Source organism: Panthera onca, chromosome E3 (genome assembly GCF_046562875.1).
Source record: "Panthera onca isolate mPanOnc1 chromosome E3, mPanOnc1 haplotype 2, whole genome shotgun sequence".
Taxonomy (NCBI): domain Eukaryota; kingdom Metazoa; phylum Chordata; class Mammalia; order Carnivora; family Felidae; genus Panthera; species Panthera onca.
In genome coordinates, this window is record NC_138354.1 from 39,509,623 (window position 1) to 39,525,655 (window position 16,033).

Genomic DNA, 16,033 nt, shown 5'->3' on the forward strand with positions numbered 1-16,033 from the left:
TGAAGGCAGTTCTGAGCTCACTGTGTAAATAGAGCCTCAGGTCCGGCCGGCGTCCAGTCCTGCCCCACAGTCTGCAGCCCCCACCCCGTACTCATTATAATCTCTGCAGCCAATGTTTTTGGCCAAAGACCCTTTCCTTGGGAGCTTGCAGCTGGAGCCTTTGGTCCTGGGAGACTTCCTGGAGGAGGTGACACTGTGCCTGGGAGGGCAGGGACTGAAATGCCCTTTTGCCACGACCATCATTTGTTATTTACAAGACCTGGAGGTTCTACAGCAACCCTGGAGCCACACAGTGAGGTAGCTGGGGTTGGGGGTGGGGAGAGAGGAAGAGAGAGGAGAGAGAGGGAGAGAGAGAGTGCACAAGAGCCCACTCACGGACAGGCCTGGGGTTCTGCTTTTATTGGGATCAGGGATGCGGGCCCAGGGTTTTGCAGGCTCATTCTTTATTGCTGAATTTAAAACATAAGAACAGGAATCTAAAGCTTCAGAAGAGAGAGAGAAAAAAAAAGTGGCCCAAATGGTCAGCTATAGAAGTCCACCGAACTCTCTGAAACAGCAGAGTGGGGAGGTGGCCTGGCCCTTTTCCTAGGGTGGCTGGCAACGTGTTCATGTGAGATAGCCTTCTTTGAAACGGACGCCTTGACGATCAAAGTTCAAGATGGGCACCTGCGTCAGAAAAAAGAGAAAGGAAACCACCGGGGGGGGGGGGGGGGGCTTACGCCGCACCCACCCTGTGATGCCTCTGTCAGAGGATGTGAACTACCTGGGGAGCTAATATGCCACAAGCAGGGACAGGGCACACTGTCACCCAGAAAGTACACTTCTCAACAGGATTACGGTAACAAATCCTATAAATATTGAGGTGGGAGGAGAGTCTGGAATCTAGTTTGTAGCCGTCGTCCCAGACTTGAAGGGTCCAGCTAGGAAAATAGGTCGGTCATCTCAGGGGCCAGCTCAGGGAATCTGTTCAAGGATTTGGGTAACGCCACGAAATATTTTAACATCTTGGGCCATCTAGTGTCGGGGGCAACCCGATCCAGTGGGGGCCTGCAGAAGAGGCCGTCAAAGAATTCACCTGAGGTGGAAAAAAGGACATAGAAGTTTCCTGCATGCACTGCAGGGGAGCAGTGGGGAAGGCTGCAGAGACCTGCCGTCAGCCAGGATGGGGGGGGGGGGGGGGCTGCAGGAAGGGGGGAAGGTGAGGAGGGACAGGAACGTGCGGAATTTTCCTTTTTTGGCACCCGGATCTGGGTGTAAGTAATCCACTGGTCAGCTAGGGCTTACGGATATTTCGAGGTGGATCGCCTGATGCGCCGGTCTGTCTTCAGTCAGGGGGTCACTGTGGGCCCTCCTTCCTCACTCAGGCTTCCCTCGCTCAAGCTGGTGGCCTGCAAGTGGCCTGTACCTGGCGTCAGTGGGTTTGAACCTGTCCGGAGCCGGCAGGTTGCTCCATATCTCATCCAACCGGTCTTCGTCCTGCGGACAGGTCAGGTCAGGTCAGAGTCGTGTCTCATTTCAGGAGGTGCTGATGCAGGCAGACTCCCAAGGTCAGGCCCCCAGCCCCCGCCCCCCAGCCAGGGGGGTACATTCCAAGACCCCCCCGTAGATGCCTGAAACTGGAGACAATAGCAAACCCTACGTATACCATGCTTTTCCCATGCATAGATGCTTCCGATAAAATTCATAAGTCGGGCATGGTAAGAAATTAACAATAACTAATAATAAAACACCTGTAATAGAATAAAACAATTATAATGACAGTAATAACATAATTTGACAATAAATTTCATATTAAAAAATAAGCAAGGGTCTTAAAATAAAAAAACATTATAATATCTGCAGTACACACGATAGAACGATAGTAGTTCAAAGCATAACAAGGCCCGTATGAAACTGGCCCCTCTCTCTCAGAATACCTCATTGGCCTATGCTCACCCTACGTCTTGTGATGGCGTCACATGGCGCAACAGAGGTTAAAGACTGGGGCCGACGACAACGCCGTTCCTGAGCTCCGAGTGCCGCCACGTGGAGGGGATAACTAGGGCACATCTAGGGCTCAAAATGTCCTCGGGTGAGGGGAGGGCGGGCAGCGGCAACCTGGCAGACGTGCCCGGTCTGTGGCGTGAACGTCTCTGGTGACCGTCCTGAGGGGCCCACCGGCAACAGGCACGAAGACTGTCCCCCCGCGAGCTGCTGTGGTGGTCCCTCCGAAGTTTGGATCGAGTCGCCCCACTTGGGCCTGCCCGGTTGTGGGATGGGCGGTTTTAGGTCTCAAGGATCCCAGGTCAGAGGGCGGGAGAAATGCTGGAAGTTTGGAGTTGTGGCCGACTACTGGAAGAAACTAGAATTCAGGATCTAGCCTAGGTGAAGACAAACACCAAAGATAATCCGCGGTGCCAGAATATACCTGTGAAGGTGTGTCACTGAAGCAGACCTGTTCTCTCTGTAATCGCCCCGATCTGTGGCAAGGACAACCGTAGCAAGACTATTTTGTTTGCAAATTCAGTCTAGTCGCGATAAACTCGGCTCTCTTGTTTGCGTGAGTGCAGCAAGAATAGGGACTGACCATCCAGGCTCTTTCAAGTCTGCTTTCCTGGAACTTTTCATAAGGAATCTCAGATGGAACTCTGAAAGGCCTCTTCAGGCTAAGAAGCCAAGCCGACACCTCCCTGTCCGATCTTACCTAGAATACCTATAAATTTGGGGGGCAGTCCCTCTTCGTGAGGTTCCTGGGCCTGTCAGGAGGCAATCTTCCTGACTCACATGATAAGGCTGTTGGGAACCCCAGCAAGGTTATCAGGCTGATTTTTCCAAGGGTTGGTTCCACACAGTCACTCTTTGTTCCTTAGCGCTGTCTGGTCATATCTCAGTCTATGCGCGTCGTTCTCAGATATGATATTCTAGCCAAAGCCTTGGTAATATGACCAGTGTTTCCAATAGTGTCCTGTTGCAAGGAGAACAGATTCTTATTGGACTTCCACAAATGCGTTGCTATGAAAATATAAGCATACTTACTGGGAGTTTCCAAAGTCTGGAGGGATGAGGTAGGGAGAAAACGTAGTTGCTTTATCTTTGTTTACAAAGGTAGACTTCACAGACTGCGTGAGTCATAGCTGGTTTAAGACAAAGTTTCCTTGAATCTGGAGAACAAGAGAGTAAAGAACCAGCAACGTTTCAAACAAAAGTCATAGAAACGTGTAAGGATCCTCATCGGGTCCGTCAGTCCCCTGAAATTAATCCTTGTTGATCTTGCTCTTTTGTCAGCAGGTTTTACAAATCTAGTTTTGCTTTCGAGTTCGGTAAATTCTTTCGCAGTTGACTGATGCGATCTGAGAGTTCTCAGAAACCTGTATTCTAAAGCACCTGTCAGTCCTTGCTATGAATGTCTATGCAGACGAAACAGTTTTCCAAAAGCATCAGAGTACAGCAGCAACTGTCTGTAAGTGACAAAAGACTTAAAGATGGACATGGTTAGAGAGCTGATGGAAGTTTATTACAACGCAGCTGACAAGGAAATCTGGTTATTTTTGGGACACACAACATTTTAAGGTGATAACTGGAATAATGACTGATAATATTACATATCAGATTTTTTGCAGCTTCAGATAATTTCTGGAACACTTATATTAATAACGTATATCCATACAAGGATGTTAAGAAAGAAGTTACAGCATTATCTCTTATTTGAAAATGCTTCCCATGTAATATAATGTATCAAGTAAGACTAGTTTAAATTAAAAGAATTTTTGAATGTTTGTTTATTTTTGAGAAAAAGAGAGCGTGCATGAGCAGGGAAGGGGCAGAGAGGGAGACACAGAATGCAAAGCAGGCTCTGGGCTCTGAGCTGTCAGCGCAGAGTCCGATGCCGGGCTTGAACCCATAAATTGTGAGATCATGACCTGAGCCCAAGTCTGACGCTTTATCATCTCAGTCACCCAGATGCCCCTGCCCCCTCCAAACCTATTTTTACAGCGCTTATAACAGTGATTCTGGTTTTCCCCTTTTTCATTTTGAAATAATCAGCTTCACTTTAGGACAAAATTACTTTGGGGAAGCCAGGCTGGCTTGGTCAGTGGAGCATGAGACTCTCGGTCTCGGGGTCATAAGTTCGAGCCCCATGTTGGGTGTAGAGATTATTAAAAATGGGACAAAATTACTTTCTTTTTACTTATCATTTCTAGTAGTTTAAATTATATATATTAATTAGAACGATTAATCTTTACAAAACTTATTTTCTAGTGAAAACTAAGAAGCAATTGTGAACTGCTACACAGCAGTTGGGTTAGGGTTAGGGGTTGTCAAATGTATGATATTTCTTAATTCCTAAAAACATAACATTTCCTCATAATGCAATTTTTTCCAATTAAACTGCAGAGGCATCAACCCATAATTACGGGGAGTGCCCTGTGAAGAGTAATTCTTTGGACTCAGGGTCCAATGGGGTCTCCTGAGGGGCACCCGGGGGGCTCAGTCGGTTGAGCATCTGACTCTCGAGTTCGGCTCAGGTCACGATCCCAGGGGTGTGGGATCGAGCCCCGTGTCTGGCTCCGCGCTGAGCATGGAGTCTGCTTAAGATGGTCTCTCTCTCTCTCTCTCTCTCTCTCTCTGCCCCTCTCCCCTGCTTGTGCACTCTCTCTCTAAAATAAAAATTAAAAATAAAATAGTACTAGTCAATACTACTAGTGAACATTAAAACTAGTGCATTAAAAAAATGGGGCCTCTTGCGGGTTGGCAATAAAGAGGGGATCGTTTGGTCGCCACGGCATAGAAACTATAAACCCATCGGACCATGCCAAATTTGCACAGGAGACGGGCCTCATCTCGATGTTTGCTGTTGCCTGTGGGCCTTGGCAGAGATCTCGCCACGGGCACGGTGCCTGGCAATAAATATCCTGGTGAAGAGGCGGAGGCCCAGGTAGGAGTCTCCGTGGCTCCAGGGGCCTTCGCCTTCCCTTTCCCTCTGTCTCCTCCCGAGAGGCCTTGATAACCCTGTCAGCGTTTCCCTTGGTGGCAGGGAAGCCAGAACATTTTGGATGCTGTCACCGTGAGACCTTGTAGGCCACTCTCCTTTCCAGGGCGTCCCAAGAGACCTCCCCGGGATCGGGGTCTGCCTCCACTGGCATGCTATGTACAGGCTCTTTGGGAGAAGCCCCAGGCCTCTGGGCTGCTACACCAAGGCTTGGCATGCTGGCATGCACGGCACTGAACGATGTCTGGAAGCTTCTGCGGGGTTTGCACCTATCGAGGAGCTGGTATATTAGGATGTGCTGGCACCAGAGGTTCAGAGCATTCACATCTGTCCATTAATTTTTGTAGTGGTATCATACCAGGAATAGGACCCACATCAGGGGATGAACAGTGACAGCAGTGAGTGAAGCAGTGACAGAGAGACCGTGGCCTTCGTTGTATTTTCCCTCTGGTGGCACCACAGGTTTCTGGTTACAAGGCTATTTGACTCCTCTGGGTGAGGACACACGGTTAGGGCACGACCCGCTGACTCAACGGTCACTGGAATATGTCTCCCGTCCCGCTCGCCCACGGGCATCTTTTCCTTGGGCCTTCAGCCCAGAGCCTCTCCGCGGGCAGGGACGCCAGCCTGGCGATCCAATCTGCCCGCCTCCGTTCTCCTTGGCCTTGAGAGGTGCAGAACCCTCACACACATTCATAGCCAACTAAGGCCTTTATAATTAGTGGTCTAACGAGATGATTAGACCGCATGGCCTCGATCACACCGCTCCAGGGAGGCCCGCGGATAATTATGGCGGCTGTGACCTCTTGGGTCAGATACCGCAGGCAACACACAACAGAGGCGACACGCAGAAGCGCAGAGCAGCGTGCGAGGCTGCCCGTGAGCAGTGCTGCTTCCCCAGGCGGTGTTCCCGAGTCAGGTAGGGGTGAGTGAGCAAGCCGCGCTCCCCTCAGCTAACCGCAAGGGCGGTCACGCAACCCTGCCGGCGACGGTGGCCGCCCTGTGTGTGGTTGGAGCCTCTCGGTCATCGGTGTCCCGACTGGCCCAGCCCTGTGGCTCTTACTATGACTGCAAGACACCCTTTGGCAATAACCATCAGGAAACTATGAAAAAAAAAATAATAATAAAGGTTTATTACGTCAGGACCAGAAAATTATACAACATACCTGGGGCCAGGCAGTGAGGTCTCTGGGAAGCAGGGACAGAGAGCCCGAGCGTGGAGGGCAGGCTCACAGGCCTAGGGTTCTGCTCTGGTTGGGGTCCAGGGTGGGGGCCTAGGGTTTCATGAGCTCACTCTTTATTGCTAAATTTAAAACATAAGAGCAGGAGGGACGCCTGGGGGGCTCAGTTGGTTGAGCATCTCTGTTTGGCTCAGGCCATGGTCTCACAGTTCGTGAGTTCGAACCCTGCATCAGGCTCTGTGCTGACAGCTCAGAGCCTGCCTGGGAGTCTCTCTCTCTCCCTCTCTCTCTGCCTCTCCCCTGATCACGCTCTTTCTTTCTCTCTCTCTTTTTTTTTTTACACTCTTTCTTTCTCAAATAAATAAACTTAAAAAAAAAAAAGTAAGAGTAGGAATTTAAAGCTGTGGGGGTGGACAAGGGCCCAAGTGGTCAGTTACTGAAATCGACCAAACACTCTAAGACAAAGGAGCCCCAGCTGGGGAGGTGGCCTGGCTCTTTAGTGTGGCTGGCAATGTGTTTGAGAAAGCCAGATATATAGATAGATATATATATATATATATATATATTTTTTTTTTTTTTTTTTTTTTTTCCCAGCAGACACCTCTTTGAAACAGATGCTTGGCCAATCAAAGCTTAAGTCAGGCACCTGCATTACCAAACCAAATACAACGTTCAGGGCCTACACTTCAGAAGCATTTAGGTTTTCCCCATCTTTTTGTATGACGAAATTGCACCAACACTGTATTTGTAAGAATGTCTCTGCTGGACCTTCAGCCTGTAGGCGACCCTCCAGCAAGCAGCTCCCCATGTGGCTCTGGGGCTCTGCCGTGCAGGGCTAAGGTGATGCCAGGTGGGGGGAGACCACTTTACATTTTCTTACTATATCCATATCCGTATCAGTATCTGTAACCATATCTATCTATATACTTACGTTGTGGAGATAAGCTTAGGAATCCCCCGGGCTTAAACCAATGGGTTAACAAGGCATAAAGAAATACAAAGTCATAAAATGCTCACACCTGAGTTTGGGTAAACCAGATTAGCACTCCAAGTGGGGTGCAAAGATACTCCGAGAATAGGGAAGCACAAAGGTGCCAGGATTAGGGAGATGCAATGCACCCCAAAATAGAGAGGGGGTGCAGAGCCCCCAAAATAGAGAGAGGCAAAGGCCTGAAATAGAAATGGCACAAAGGTGCCCAATACACAGGAATAACAAGATTAGATATTCAGGGTGAAAGCACCCCAAATTTACTACTATAACAGAAAGCTGCTTTTATAGGAGAATAGGGCCAGGTTAGGTAAATGGTGAATTGGACTTTGGATCACTGCGCTGCAGGCAAAGCAGCCCAGAGTGGAGATGGTTAACCAAAGAAAAGGTGCCTTATTAACCCTGAGGTTATTCCCCCTGTCTGTCACCTCCCCTAGGCTGGCAAAGATAAACAGGCACAGAGCCTTCTGCCTGCTGTTAACAACCATCTACCCATCTGACCGGTGCCCGGATTTTGTTTTATATTGACCCAAACCCCAAACACCGTATATCTTTAAAAACCCCCTTTTCGCTCATGTCCACAGGTTACCGTTCACACCCATGTGTCAACACACCCATTGTCTGTACACACCCATCACGTTTGCAAGCCTTCTGATCTGAATAAATATGGGGCAAGGACCTTTATTCGGGGCTCTTGTCTTTTTCCCAGACATTAGCCATCTCTCTTTTGAATCCTGTGTCTGCTCTTTTGCTGGCCAAAAGAGAACTTTAGACTTAGAGTCTATGGCTATATATATATAATACACTATATATATGCTATATAGTATATATATATTACATATCATCCATATTTATATATATAGTTCTATGTACAGTTCTATATATTATAGTTATATGTATAGTTCTACATATGTATATGTGATATATATAGTTCTACATATGATATATATATAGTACTATATAATATACATATACAAACTATAGTTAACTATCTAGACAGATATACACATATATACACACACATACATGCCTCTTTTGTAAGGTTTCTTTTATTTTTAAGTAATCTCTACCCACACAACCCTGAGATCAAGAGTCACATGCTCTACTAACTGAGCTAGCCAGGCACCCCTCTAATTTTATAATTCTTTTTTAAGTAGGGTTCGGGCCTAGGGTGGAGCCCAACGTGGGGCTTGAACTCATGACCTGAGGTGACACCAAGTGTTGGACACTTAACTGACTGAGCCACCCCTAATTTTATAATTTTTTATAAGTTTATTTACTTTTGAGAGAGAGAGAGAGAACAAGTGGGGAAGGGGCAGAGAGAGAGGGAATCCCAAGCAGGCTCTGTGCTGATCGCATGGAGCCTGATGTGGGGCTTGAGCTCATGATCTGTGAGATCACGACCTGAGCAGAGATCAAGAGTCGGACGCGTGAGTGACTAAGCCACCCAGGCACCCCTAATTTTGTAATTTTTAAGTGATGGGATTTCATTGGTTGATCTTTTACTTTTCAGTGGTTTTCTTGTTTTCCCCAGTGTTTTTAAATAAAAAGATGCCAAGCCTGGTAGTCATAATTCATCCGAATTTTCATAAAACAATCCTAAGAAAATAAAATTACTGCTTTTAAAGCTGTAGAAATTTCTGAATCATAGAGAGCATCCACCCCAAGAAGGAGTGGGGGGTGGGGGAACATACTGACCCGGGCCAGGACGTGCTGTACGAAGGCTGCTGTGTGGTGTGCGGCCAAGGAGGCAATGCTCCCAAACGCTGTAGACCAGGACGGTCCCTGTGGCTTTTCCTCACCAGGTTCCTTTCTAGTGTCTTACTTCTCCCGGTCCTGGGCACAGGAACAGAGTCACAGTCCAGGGGCTTGGATCTGAGGCATCTTTGGGGCCCCCGTGCCGCTGAGAGGCTGCTCAGGCAAACACTCTGCTTGCCGAGAGCCTGGCCTGCCCGTCCTGTGCTGAGGCTGCTAGTGCTGGCCAGGCCACACAGCCCACCTGGGGCCTGGAAGCTACAAGGCCTGGCCAGGAAGGTGCTTGTGGGCCTGTGGGACGAGCTGGGCTGCAGCTGAGGCCTCCAGCTCAAAAGGAGACACCGGAGACCCTCCCAAGTGGTTGGGGGCACTGTATCAGCCCCGGGAGCCAGCCTTCTGCTGGGGTCTGGTGTCCCTCTGGAGGACAGGGTGTGATTCTTTTCCAGACATCCCCCCTTGGCCACTTCTGATTGGTAGGTGCCTATTTGTTTGTGTCTTGCACGGCTGGAACAGGAGCTCCAGGGCCCCAGGTCCAGGACTCAAGGGGTGGAAACGCGAGTGGCCCCACTCACCCCTGTCCCAGCGGCCACGAACATTGTTTCTGCCTCTCAGGCTCCGCTGGTCCAGCGGCCTCAGCTCCAGAGGAAAGGGTGCATCCACGGCGCTGCGACAAGGCCACGAAACAGGAGGCTGAAGGCACAGGCCAGGCCCGTCCACCTGGAGAACAAGCAGAGGCAGGGTGCAAGCTGATTCTTAGAGTGGATGGAAAAGCAGCTACAAAAAAGGTTGGTCTGGGAGGCTCTAGCAAGCAGTTTCAGGTTTTATCCTGAAAGCATTGGGAAAGTTTTAAGCATTTTATTTATTTTATTTTTTCCCCATGTTTACTTACTTATTTTGAGAGAGAGAGAGAGAAAAAAGTGCACAGGGAGGGGAAGGGCAGAGAGAGGGGGAAAGAGAGACTCCCAATCAGGTTAGGTGCTGTCTGTGCAGAGCCCGACGTGGGGCTCGATCTCTTGAATCGTGAGATCATGACCTGAGCTGAAACTGAGGGTTGGACACTCAACTGACTGAGCCACCCAGGTGCCCCTTAAGCATTTTAGAAGGTTGCATTTAAGGACTATTACTCTAACAAGCTAGACGCTGAAGTGTTAAACAGTATCCGTCTCTGGAGGACGGAACTGCCTGTGCTCATTTCTCTGTTTATCTGTGTTTTCTCATGTGTCCTCCAGTGACAGTGGCTGACAGATATGTATCAGTGTCCTGAAGCCGCCATAACACACTGCCACACACTGGGAGGCCTACGGCAGCATGGATCCATTCTTGCCCAGTCTAGAAGCCACAAGTCCTAAATCAAGGTGTTGCGGGGCTTTGCTCCTCCAGAGGCGGCTTCTCTGCCTTTCCCAGCTTTTGGCGGCTGCTAGCACTCCTTAGCTTGTGACCACCCCCCCAATCTCTGCCATCATCTTCTCATGGCCTTCTCCCAGCGTCTGTCTCTTCTACTTAGGATGACACCGGTCACTGGATTTCGGGTCTACCCTAAATGCATGATAATTTTGTCTGGAGACCCTTAGCTATATCTGCAAAGTCCCTTATTCCAAATAAGGTTACATTCTGAGGTTTTGAATGGACATGAAGTTTGGGGCGGGGGACACTAGTCAACCCACTATACTGTGGGACACAAAATTTCAAAGGAAAATTTCAAAATCCCTCTGGAGGACCCCTGAAAGCTGGAGGGGAAGCCTGGAGGCCGGGAGCCTAAAGAGGAGGCATTGCTGGAGTCCAGGCCCGCCTGTGGGCATCAGCGGTGGGAAGGACAGAGGGCAGCATGCTGGGAAAGCTGTGCAAGCCAAGTCAGTAAGACTCTGGGCTGCTGGCTTTCTGGCTTGGATGAAGGTGCTACTTACCCAGATGGGAATGACAAGAGAAGCAGTTTCGGGAGGAAGAGCCATCAGAAAACCTCCATGAGCCGGGAATTGCCTCCCAGCATGACCAAGAGCGACTCCTCTCTGAAGGAGTCCTAAAACTAAAGAATCGGTGGAACAGGAGTTTGTGCCTTCCTGCTACGGTCCAGTTTTCTAATTGTCACATATGCCTAACTGTGCCACTTTGCAAAGGGTGGACCATAAACCTAACACACACATTTCAGAATGTATGGCTTTGTGCGTCCTGCTAGTTTAGCCACGTTGTAAATTTCCATAAAGGAAGACTGCAATGTTCAAGCTCACTCACGATGAGTGACATGCCAACTAAAGCCACACTGGCATAAGCTGGATTTCATTAAGATTAAACACCTTCAGGGGCACCTGGGTGGCTCAGTTGGTTGAGCATCCGACTACGGCTCAGGTCACGATATCACGGTCCATGGGTTCGAGCCCCAGGTCGAACTCTGTGCTGACAGCTCAGAGCCTGGAGCCTGCTTAGAATTCTGTGTCCCCCTCTCTCTCTGCCCCTCCCCCGCTCGTGCTATGTCTCTCAAAAATAAAACGTTAAAAAAACTTTAAAAACTTCATGCATGGAAAGGACACTATCAAAACACGAAAAACAACCCATAGAATGGGAGGATATAGTCACAAATCAGATATCTGATAAGTAATCGATACCAATAATATATAGAGAACTCTTGTAAATCAGGAACAAGAAAACCAACCCAATAAAAGAATGGACGAAGGACCCAAATAGACAATCCTCCAAGGAAGATCCTCAAATGAACAAAAAACACATGACAAGAGGCTCAATGTCATCAGAGAAAGGCTAATCAAAGATACAACGAGGGGCGCCTGGGTGGCTCAGTCGGTTGGCCATCTGACTCTTGCTTTCAGCTCAGGTCATGATGTCACGGTATGTGGGTTCGAGCCCCATGTTGGGCTCTTTGCTGACACTGAGGAGCCTGCTTGGGATTGTCTCTATTTCCCTCTCCACTTGCCTCTCTCTCTGTGTCTCAAAATAAGTGAATAAACTTAAATTTAAAAAAAGATACGAGATTGCACTTCACACCCGCTTAGCATCGCTGAAGTCACAGGGACAGACAAGTGCTGGCGAGGCCGTGGAGAAACGAACGCTCGCGCACCGCTGGTGGGGACGCAAAATGGTGTGGCCCCAGGGGAACACAGTGTGGCGCTTCCTCAAATAGCTTAAACATGGAATTACAGATGACCCGGCAATTCTAATCCTGGGTGCACACCTGAGAAATAAAAACAGACGTGTACACAGAAAGCTGTACGCCAACATTCACAGCAGCATCGTTCACAACAGCCCAAACGTGGAAACTCAAACGTCCACCAGTGAACGAACGGACAAACAAAAGGTGGGATGAACATTCAACGGAATACATTCGACCGTGACAGAGAAGGAAGCTCTGACACGTGCTACTACACACAGAAACCTCGAAAACATTACGTTCAGTGCAATAAGCCAGGCATAAAAGGAGAGAGAGTGTGTGATTCCACGCATAGGGGACCTGAAAGAGGCAAATTTATAGACACAGAAAACAGAGTAAAGGTTACTGGGCTGGGAGAAGGAGGAAGAAGGAGTTATCGTTCATGGGGACAGTTCGGGTGATGAAAAGGGTCTGGAAAGGGACGGTGGTGATGGTGGCAAAACACTGTGAATATACTTAACGCTGCTGAACGGCCTGTGAATAGTTAAAACGGTACATTTCAGGGTGTGTACGTTTTGCCACTACACTGAATTCCACCTCTCACTTACCAGGTTAGCAGAAATTGGGAAATACAGCAACCCACTCTGTTGGCGAGGCTGTGGGAAAGCAGGCCTTCTCATATTTTGCTTGTGGGAGGAATCTGTCATTACCAACAAAAACGTTTCGCCTTAGCAATCCGGCTTCTAGAAATTTCTCTTGTAGGTACACCCTCAACAATACAAAAATACCTCTGACTTGGTTACTCATGGCAGCTGGGTGTGTAACGATAAAATATTAGAAACAATTTAGATGCTCATACATAAATGAGTGATTGAATCGAAGTCCATCCACCCATCTCCGTAAATTGACGTGGACTGATTTCCAGGCCGTATTGCTACGTGAACAACAGGAAGCGTGAAAAAGTATCTAGAGCGTGCAACTTTGCGTAGGAAAGAAGGGGAATTAAGAAAATACACATTTGCCTCCTCACCTGAGCAAAGAGTAACCTAGGAAAGAAAAACCTAAGAGGACTGAGATTGACTGCACGGGGTGGGGAGGGAACGAGAGAGAGAAGCCATTTCCCTGAACGTACCTTTTGGTACTGCCTTTTGGAATCAAGTTATCGCTTCGAGTACTCGAAAAAAAGAAAATAGACCAAACCTTCAAGGAAGAGGAATCTTCAAGGGAGGAAAAGACCTAAAATGTAATACACACAGAAACAAATGAATCAAAAGCATTATTTCAAATGAATAACACAAACACACTCAAGGGTGAGGAGAAAAACAATAACATAAGCAACTTTTGAATATAGAATTCAGAGCATATGCCCCCAAGCTAAAGACAAAAAGAACTCCAAACAAGTATTTAACTCTAATCGGTAGGCTCCCCACCACTCCAGACATAGATGAACAAATCTGAAGCTACTTTTTGGAATTCTAGGAAATTGAACAAATCAATCAATCGATGGGTGAATCGGGAGCCAAGTTCTCAGGGCTGGAGAATACAGTTACAGACACCGGTGGGGGGGGGGGGTGGGGAGGGTGGGGGGGTGGGGGGGGAGGTCGGGGGAGGAGGAGGAGAGGAGAGAAAAACCCTGCAGCATTAGGCTGGAATTAGAGACGTTGTAAACTCTGGGGTGTGCACATCTTATCCATTTCCCAGCTGTGTTTTCCAAGAAGGCCCAGAAGTAATGATGCCACACGGAGTCTAAGTACGCCTACAACCCTTATCTTGGTTTGTGGACACATTTTTCTCTATTTCCACCAGATACTTCTTCTTTTTCCGTTTTGAAAACTACCAGGGGAAAACTAGAAATTTTACAGCAGAGAAACCACACTGACCACTTCTTCAACACATGAATCAAAGTCAGCGTTGGCAGTAATGGAACTCTTGGGAAGAATGTCCCTCTTCATATTGGGTACTGAGGACACAGCATTCATTTCCATGTTTTTCCCACCCAAAGTGCGGAACCTGAATCTAAACACGATGAAGCATCAGACAGACCCAACTTGCGGCACGTTCTACAAAATAAATGGCCTGTACTCTCCAAAAGTGACCATGTCATGAGTTACAAACGAAGAATTAGGAACTGTTCCAGATTCGTCTAAAAAAGACACGACAACTGAATGCAATGGATACATGGTTTTGAATTTCCTGTTGCTATCAAGGATTTGTTGGAACAACGGACAACGTTGCAATACGGTCTGTAAATTACCGTAGCGTGTCAATCTTATCTTCCTGATTTTGAAATCTGTACTGTGGATGTCAGGGAATTCACCGCTCTTCCCACAGGAAAAGGAGAAGAACCCTCACCCACGGGGTTGTCATGAGCGTCAAATGCAGAACTTGGCCCCAAACAGTAGGTAAATACAGGGAAGGATAATTGTGGTAGGAACGAGTCTCAGGGGAAGCGGTGGGTTTTAAGATACCACCACCCTACACCCTCAACTTCGGAAACACCAGCTCGGGCCCAGAGAGACTGTTCCCTAGGCTGCTCAGAGGTGCTTCCGCTCACGGGAGCATTGCCCATAGGTGCCGGGTTCCAGGCAGCGGGTTTAGAACAGCGCCCGGGGCCACCGCTCCCACCCGAAACCGCGGGGCTTTCCTGGTCCAGCTCCTGAGACGGGTATTTGGTAAAATCAAATACAAAGCCCCAAAGTCAAAGGGGCGGCAGTTGATTACGGGACCTCGTGAGGGTGCGAGACGGCCCCCCCCCCCCCCCAACCGAGGTAGGGGCGCGGCCAAGGGCGAGCCCAAGGTCGACTAGCAGGTGGCGGTCTGAGAGGCTCAGCGGCTTTCAGCTGTGCTGGGAGAGCGGAACTCCTCCTCAGGTTGCAAACGCGGACTTTAAAAAGGTACCAGGAGGCACTCTGCAGAGGGGTGAAGAATCTGAGGGTGTTTGTAACGTTGTTGCCCTGCCACGTTTAACGTGTCCCAGGTTCTGTAGAAAACGGCATCGGTGCCCGGCCGCCTTACCCGGAGGAACTAGTACGAAAAGTATCCCCCAAGGCAGCCGGCCGGCCCGGTTCAGCACTATCTGCAGCGGTGGAAGCTGCCAACCCCCTCGGCCAGCTGCCGTGGCTTTTGCCTCAGGCCCTGGGCCTGACGCCGGGCTCTGAAGTTAGGAGTGTACCCGCCGCCTAGGGTCTGCGGGGGCTTCTCCCCGGTGCGGCAGGCCGGGTGCGACGCTGCCGCGGGCTCGCCGCGCGAGGCCCGTGGCCACAGGGAAGCAGTTAGGTCGCTGGGCTCGGACCATCAACTCCAAACATGGGGAGACAAAATGGCGGCCGTGCCTCGGGCCGAAGCCACATACGGGTTCCGCGGCACGCACGAACTGCAACTCCCAGAATGCTCTGGTTAGAAAGTGGGAGGGCGAGGAGCGCGCTAGCGTCCCTCGATGTGGCGCTAGGCCCCCATGCCCCGCCTCCCCCCCGGCGGAAATACTCCGAATACGTGGCCCCCTCTGGGCCTCTCACCCGCCCTTCCTCGCACTGGCCGAAGGGATTCGTAGTTCCCTTGGCGGCTGCGTTGAACCTCCCTTGGGCCTTAAGAAACTACACTTCCCGAAGTGGCCTCGGCGCCTGCGCAAAGCGCCGCGGGACGTACTACGGTTCCCGGCGGGCCCCGCGACGCGCGCGGGTGCGTGCTGACGCGCTTCGTCGGTCGTGCTGACGTGCAGCGCGGCCCAGGCGGGGTGCGAGTGGCGCAGTCGGAGCCCGCTGCGGCCCCTGAGGAAGCGACGAGGCGTCTGTGTCGGCTGAGCCAGGCGGACCGGCGAGGCGAGGCGGCAGCTCCTGGCCCCGAGGGACTCGGGAGCGTGAGCAGCGGCAGCACCTCTCCCCCTCGGAGGCGGCGGGCGGAGGCGGCGGCGGCGGCGGCGGCGGCGGCGGGTGAGAGGGTGAGGGAGCGCGCGAGCCGGGTGGGGGAGGGGCGGCGGCCCCGGCGCGAGGCCAAAGCGCGCGGAGAACGGTCCAGGCCGCCGCGCGCACGCGCGCTCGCCGCCC

The 16,033-nt window shown here is 50.1% G+C and overlaps 1 long non-coding RNA gene across 8 annotated transcripts; it reads right to left on the reverse strand.

The window, feature by feature from the left end:
- Positions 1-376: 376 nt before the first annotated feature.
- On the reverse strand, positions 377-15,918 carry LOC132688938 (uncharacterized). 8 transcript variants are annotated; one of them, XR_014136367.1, is made up of 8 exons: positions 14,245-15,349; positions 13,123-13,226; positions 9,466-9,610; positions 8,837-8,974; positions 3,016-3,140; positions 1,936-2,944; positions 1,285-1,476; positions 377-666 (listed from the first exon to the last, which is right to left on the reverse strand). It is a non-coding gene; the product is annotated as an uncharacterized LOC132688938 (long non-coding RNA). The 8 variants fall into 8 exon arrangements; XR_014136366.1 differs by having other exon boundaries at positions 377-1,075; XR_014136368.1 differs by having other exon boundaries at positions 1,406-1,476; positions 14,245-15,348.
- Positions 15,919-16,033: the final 115 nt, after the last annotated feature.